General features: G+C 38.8%; 1 long non-coding RNA gene across 2 annotated transcripts; it reads right to left on the bottom strand.

The window, feature by feature from the left end:
• Window positions 1–337: 337 nt before the first annotated feature.
• LOC306643591 lies at window positions 338–7,195 on the bottom strand. Of its 2 annotated transcripts, none has more exons than XR_013758997.1 (4): window positions 7,059–7,195; window positions 2,922–2,983; window positions 717–806; window positions 338–461 (listed from the first exon to the last, which is right to left on the bottom strand). It is a non-coding gene; the product is annotated as an uncharacterized lncRNA (long non-coding RNA). The 2 variants fall into 2 exon arrangements; XR_013758998.1 differs by having other exon boundaries at window positions 2,922–2,980.
• Between the last annotated feature and the right edge of the window lie 221 nt (window positions 7,196–7,416).

Below are 7,416 nucleotides of genomic sequence, written 5' to 3'. Positions count from 1 at the left end.
ATCAGTCATTTTCCCAAGGGTTTTTGGTTCCTTTTAGTACAGGATAGTATTTAGAAGCCAAGACCTGTGTACTCAGTGTGCTAATTGCTACTTAGGGGGGTCACTGTTTTCAGGTCCAGGTAGTGAACAGAGTTAGGAAATATACACATTTTTCATGCATATCTAAATATGTACATATATAGATTACATACATAAACACCTATATCTAGGTCTGTGTATACATACATACACATACATATAATAAAAGCATAAGTGCACACCAATATTATCTTCAATACATTTACTTATTTTCTCAGTCTCCCAACCACACAACTATCTTTTCCTCTTATGTCTACAAACAATTTCCTTCTGAGGGGTGTCTCACTGCTCTTTGCTCTTCATCCTTGGTCTCTGGCAGCCTCTGCAGGTTTTCTTAACCCCTCACCTCCTTGTGATTTCAACTTCTTCTTGACTTCTCCCTGCTGGGAAAGGAAGTGAAGGGACCATGAAGCAGGTTTCAGTGCTAAAAAACCAAACTGAACAAAACCAACCCTCCATTCCATTAGTAGGAGTTCTATATCCTAGCTCCTCTTCTTCACTCTTTACAAAGAAAAATGTTCTTTAAAAAAAATTAGGAGAGGGGGACCGAGTGTAGTGAGTAACAATTTCATTTAAGATTCCAAGTAAAAAGGATTTTTTTTTTTTCTTAAATAAGAAAAGACAATCAGAACTCTAACCCGTTCCTGCTGTGAAATCAGTTCAAGCCCATCATGATTTTGCCCAGCAGGGACTAAGGTTATTCTGTAGCAAGTGATCATGCTTTTGGCCTGCAAAAGGGATTAACCAATAATGAGTTTTTAGCAGAGGCCTTCATCTGCAGAAGTGTTTGGTGTCCTTCTGTGGGCACAGTGTGTGAGGATCTCCACCACCAGCCCTGGTCCTCTGGTCTTGGTGTTCGTGAGGTCTCAGCTGACAGACCTACAGGCACAATGTCATTTTCCCCCCACCAACTTGAGCTTCATGAGGACTTTCCCATCAGAGCCTTTCCCCATTGCCTTAGGAGATAGTTAGGATAGTTAGTTTCATGCTTCATAAATCAGAAAAATAACCTAGCTTTTGGAAACAACCTGATGACCCCGTCTGGAAACTGGGTGGTGGGCACACCTCCAGTGCACCAAACAGAATTCAGGCGCGGGCTTTTTCATGTCTAGCCTGGCCTTCGCTCATTCCCTTCGCTGCTTTCTCTTCTCTCCCCAGAAAGCAAGGATTATTATAGATCTGACTGAACAGTGCTAGGGCACTATTAAGGTCTGCCTTTACTTCTGTCCACACTCCCCCTTCACTGGGGAACCCACTTAATCACCTCTGAAAGAAACTTCATTTGCAGGCTTAAGGAAGTCGTTGACCTGTGATAGGTTTGACGAGTTTGTTTCAGTGCACATAGTATATTTGATTGTTAGTGGAGGCCTGTGTGGTAAAGGACTTTTGAGACTGCTTCTGGGCACAATAGAAAGGGGTGTTGTAATTGATTAGTGATGTTGGCATAGAAAAGAGAAAATGGGTACATGTACAGCATATTTGCCATTTCTGTCCTAAGAATTAAATCCATGTCCTAATTGAAGATAGGGAAAACAGTTTTGCCTGAAGAAGTTACTCATTATTTTAATTTCAAGGCTAGTTAAGGGGTTGCAGCTCATGTCTGATATCCTTATTTATATTATTAATATTTTATTTTTTAAAAAATATTATTTTAGTTGTAGATAGACACAATACCTTATCAATTAATTAATTAATTAATTAATTCTTAGGTGGTGTTGAGGATCAAACCCAGGGCCTTATACGTGGTAGGCAAGTGCTCTACCACTGAGCCACAACCCCAGCCCTATATTATTAATATTTTCATACATGTGTGTTCCCTGTCTAATGACAAGAAAGGGAGAAAAACAAGTATTTGTTGAGTACCTAGTAACTGTCAATTATTCTTTTAGGAGATTTACAAAATACATCTCATCAAATATTTGGTGAAATAAACCTATAAAACCAAAACATTCCTCCTCTTTTTAGTTATAAGGAAATCAAGACCCAGAAAGTAAAATATTTGTCTAAACTCTAATAGAAAATTTCAAATCCTTAGTATTGAGCAACTCTGGATTCTACGTAGTGTCCAAATCTGTCATTTCCTTCCTTGACTTGACTTGGTTCTCTAGCTTGGACAGGAAGTAGCATTCACAGCTTTAGTATTTGGTTTCAGGGGGTGAAATGCAATGGGTGCTTCTTAAAACTACTGCCTTTTATTCCATGGACTTTGAGCAACTCAGGTAGAGGATGTTTCTGGAGTCAGAATTCCTGGACAGTGGCCATGCCTCTGAAGGGTATCTGTGTTGAAGTTGGTATAGAGAAATTGTGGGCCTGGCTTTCTAACCCTGTGAGTTGTGAGCACCTGTGTTTCTGATTCGATCATTGTAATATCACACTAACTTTATCTCCTATGATCAGAATCATGAGTATTCATGAGGTAATTGAAGAAGTTATCAGAACCTTAGAGTAGCAATGGACCTCCAACTTACTCTAGTTCCAATGCCTGCCTAAGGTAAAACTACCCTTTTCTCATGCCAATGTCAGAAATGAATTCAGACTGTTCAAATGCTTCCTTGGGATGGAGATGCATGATCTCCTGCATTAATTGAAACATTGTTGGGCAGCCCTAATGGCTCAGAAACTCCTTAAAAATTAAACTTATATATTGCTCTCTATAATTACCAACTTCCTCAGCTGATTGATTTTCCTCAATCTTATCAAAGACTGATTTCTATGAAGCTGATCCATCAATCAAGTAGTTTATGCAAATTAAAGCAGACTTAGCAAGTTTAGTTCCAGGCAAAATTATTAATAAGGTCTCTAGTGGAGTTTATTTTCAGTATCCTTAATTTATATTGCCTTACTTTGGAGAGAGCTGCTTCTCACCACCTTTACTTCAACTTTTCTTCCTCCAGTAGAATTCCTGCTGTCAGAAAAAGTTTGGAAACACAGTAAATATCGGGTATAGTTGACCCCTCCCGAGAGCATTTATACTTTATTAAAGACAAATCCTTGAAAGGTTTGGCATAAAGAAATGAATTCAAGGGCCTCCCTGTGACCATCTGCTGCTTCAGGATCCGCGGCCCACCTGGGCCCAGGCCCCCCGTGGATTCAGCACCCACACTGCAGCTCCCCAAAGTGTTTGGAAGCTGGTGCAGCCATCTTGGATTATTCCCAAAGGGGAAGCTGCCATCTTTAGGTGGGGCAGCTCCCATCCTGAGATGTCTGCTGAAGACTGGGACCTCTTTGTCAGGTACCTCGCTTGCATCAGGATACTGAAGACTGGGAGACTTGAATAGTAAATGACTGTTACACCGCAAATTGTTTTTTTTTTTTTTTTTTTCTTTTTTGTGGTGCTGGGGATTGAACCAAGGCCTTGTGCATGTGAGGCAAGCACTCTACCAACTGAGCTATATCCCCAGCCCCAATACCACGGATTTTTTAAAAAAAATTTTAACTTTTTATTTCTTCATTTTTTCTCACTCTATTTTCCTTTTCTTTACCTGTTTCCTCGGAGTCTCTTTCTCCCTTTTCTCATGTCAACTAACAACTTCTTTTGATCCCATTCTCACTCATCCCATGATCTAGTCCCTCTATATACTAACTTCTTATTCCATTAACAGTTACATCCCACACCCCTCCCCATCCTCTTTGTCCACCATTAGAAATTGTAGAGCTCATTGCAAGCCTATTGGCTATACTGTAGGTAATAATCAAACTCATCCTACCTGTTTATTACTGTACTGTTAACGTCTTTATAGGGGCTATCTGGTTTAGGGTTGCATATGGTTTGAACTGAGTGCTGCTAATATTGATCTCTCCCTCAAAAGAGAGGTATTGGAAACCTGCAGGGTCACAATAAACCTACAGGGGGGGACTGCAATACCTCAGATCCTCACTGCTGGAGGGGAAGATACAGGAACAACTTTAAAAAACAGGGGACGAAAGTGTCCCTAACAAATCAAGATGCTATGTTAATAGAATCCAGTGACAGTAGAAATGTCAGAAAAGAAGTTTAGAATGTATATAATAAAATGATCCATGAAGCAAAGAATGAGATGAGAGTAAATGCAACAATGTAAGATCACTCCAAGAAACAGTTGAAAGAGCAAATGCAGAAAGCAAAAGAGCATTTCAATAAAGAGATAGAGATTCTGAAAAAAAAAAAAAAACAGAAATACTTGAAGGAAACAATAAACCAAATTTAAAACTCAATAGAAAGCATCACCAATAGAATAGATCACTTGGAAGACAGGATCTCAGACAATGAAGACAAAATATTTAATCTTGAAAATAAAGTTGAACAAACTGAGAAGAAAGTAAGAAATCATGAATGGAACCTCCAAGAATTGTGGGATGTCATGAAAAGACCAAATTTAAGAATTATCAGGATTGAGAAAGGCACAGAGATACAAACCAAATGATTGCACAACCTGTTCAACAAAATAATATCAGAAAATTTCTGAAATGGAAAATCAAATACAAGAGGCTTCCAGAACACCAAACACAAAATTACAATAGATCCACACAAAAGCACATTATAATGAAAATGCCTAACATACAAAATAAAGATAGGATTTTAAAGACTGTGAGAGAAAAGCATCAAATTACATATAAGGGGAAACAAATACAGGTATCAGCAGATTTCTCAGTCCAGACCCTAAAGCTAGACGGGCCTGGAACAATATATTTCAGGCTCTGGAAGAACACGAATGCCAACCAAGAATCTTATACCCAGCAAAACTAACCTTCAGATTTGATGATGAAATAAAATCTTTCTATGATAAACAAAAGTTAAAAGAATTTACAAGTAGAAAGCCTGCACTACAGAACATTCTCAGCAAAATATTCCATGAGGAGGAAGTGAAAAACAGCAATGCAAGTCAGCAAAGGGAGGAACTACCCTAAAGGAAAAGCCAATCAAAAGAGAAACCAAGTCAAGTTAAAAACAAAAAATAAACCAAAATGACTGGGAATACAAATCATATCTCAATAATAACCCTGAATATTAATGGCCTAAACTCATTAATCAAAAGACATACATTGGGAGATTGAATTAAAAAGAAAGACCCAAGAATATGCTGCCTCCGAGAATCATCGCATAGAAAAAGACATCCACAGACTAAAGGTGAAAGGATGGGGAAAAACCTACCACACACACAGACTCAGGGGTCTTCATCCTCATATCAGATAAAGTGGGCTTCAAGCCTAAGTTAGGGGTCTCCATCTTCATATCAGATAAAGTGGACTTTAAGTCTAAGTTAGTCAGAAGGGATAAAGAAGAATTTCATACTGCTTAAGGGAACCATAAACCACCAAGACATAATGTTTGTAAGCATTTATGCCCCAAACAATGGTACATCCATTTACATCAAACAACTCCTTCTCAATTCCAGGGGAAAAATAGACCACAACACAATAATACTGGGTGATTTTAATGCACTGCTATCACCACTGGATAGATCCTCCAAACAGAAACTGAACAAAGAAACCATAGAATTAAATGATACAATCAATGATTTAGACTTAATGGACATATATATATATATATATATATATATATATATATATATATATAGTATTTCACCCATCATCGAATGAATACACTTTTTTTTCCAGCAGCTCATGGATCCTTCACTAAAATAGACCATATGCTGTGCCACAAAGCAGCCATTAGTAAATACAAAAAATAATAGATACTACCTTATATTCTACCAGATCATAATGGAATGTAATTAGAAAGCAATGATAAAATAAAAAACAGAAAGTATTCCAACACCTGGAGAAAGAAAAAGAAAGAGGCCTATTTGCTAATATTAAAACCTGGAAAGATTCAAATCTTTCCAGGTTTGCCTGATGACCTGTTTTAATTCTGGGTTTGCCTGGGTTTGCCTGATGACCTGTTTTAATTCTGTTCTCAAGGTGGTACCTCCAACAGAGCAGTCTTCACTGGAACATTCCTGCTCCCAGAACAGGAGTCAGCCATCAATTTGGAGGGAAGTTTTCCTCAGAATAAACCACTATGTCTCTTGATGCAAGGCATAGATATTCCTGGAAAGGTTTTCTGTTCAAAACAGACAAGGTCCCAGCCCACCTTCCTTTAAAAGAGATGGAAATATCACAGCCTGCAGCCGTGGAAACTAAACTCCTTAGCCCTGAGGTGCAGGCATGTGTGTTTTATTTATTATTTACCAAGAAACCTGTCCAAACACTGTATTTTAGGAACTAGTAGGCAACACAAATGGAAATCCCAGCACAGGAGGCATGAAAGAGCCTTTGAAACCAGGGTAGGCTTTCATTAGCGCCTGTCTGGGCTCTGTGGACAAGTAGTTTGCATACTCTCCCTTCTCTCCTCATCGCAGATCAATTTTTTTTTTCTTAACTTGTTGTAGACACTGGGAAGCAGCAAAATTGGGGATTTCAAATGAGCCTTTCAGTCCAGATGTGTCCATAATAGAAACCACTGGGCAGTGGAGCATAATTAACCATCTCTCCTTCACTGAGACCGCAGAATGGCATTAATTCTGCCAACTGGGCCTGACGTGAATTGGCTGGAATGTCTGAGTAGATTTCCAGCTGCTGCTCATATAGCTCCGGCTTCCAGCAGGATTTGCATTCCAAATAAAACGAGGCCTGAAATAGATGTGTGATACATGTTCAAAGCTATTTTTAATCAATGATCACTTGGTTAGCTGTGAAAGATTATCAGCAGGTCACAATCCATTTTAGATTTTGCTGTGTCCTGCAGAACTGATCTAAACATAAGTGACTTCAGCTTCCCTTACAGTCCTTGGGCTCTGTGGGCCCTTTGGATGAAGGGTAGGAGGGGAGTCGAATGAATGGTGGCAGCACAGATGTGACACAGTGACAAGTACCAGAACAGGAGGAGCATTTACTTGGCCTACGGTCATGTTTAAGTCCATCCTGGTTCCAAGGGGAACTTTGTGGAACAGTCAAAAATCTGATGATCCTACCCAGGGAACATCCATTCCCAAACTCACCAATTATGATCCAGCAAGCCAATCTCTTTTAATTCATGGAAGAACTCAGAGAGAAATATTTATATCTTCGTTGCTAAGTCCCATCTAGCCGAGGGCACTGCATATTTCTTCATAGATGGTATCTTCTTGGAAGCTCAAGATTTAAGAAGCTCAAGATTTCTGTGGAGACTGCTGCCAATATCATGCACTAAGTTTTATTTTTTTTAAATAATAGCACCTTATAATTGTTTAGCATGCTTACTATTTGCAAGCAAATCTATAATCTCATTAGCAAAGGCATTCATGTAGTATGAATGCTTAAATACTTACAATTGCATATTAAGCTTGTTATATTCCTTCCCCTTCCTCCATTCTCTTT

Source organism: Sciurus vulgaris (genome assembly GCF_902686455.1).
Source record: "Sciurus vulgaris genome assembly, chromosome: 14".
In the NCBI taxonomy this organism is placed as follows: domain Eukaryota; kingdom Metazoa; phylum Chordata; class Mammalia; order Rodentia; family Sciuridae; genus Sciurus; species Sciurus vulgaris.
The sequence above is the reverse complement of the archived record's forward strand: the minus strand, read 5'-3'. Positions and strand labels throughout refer to the sequence as shown.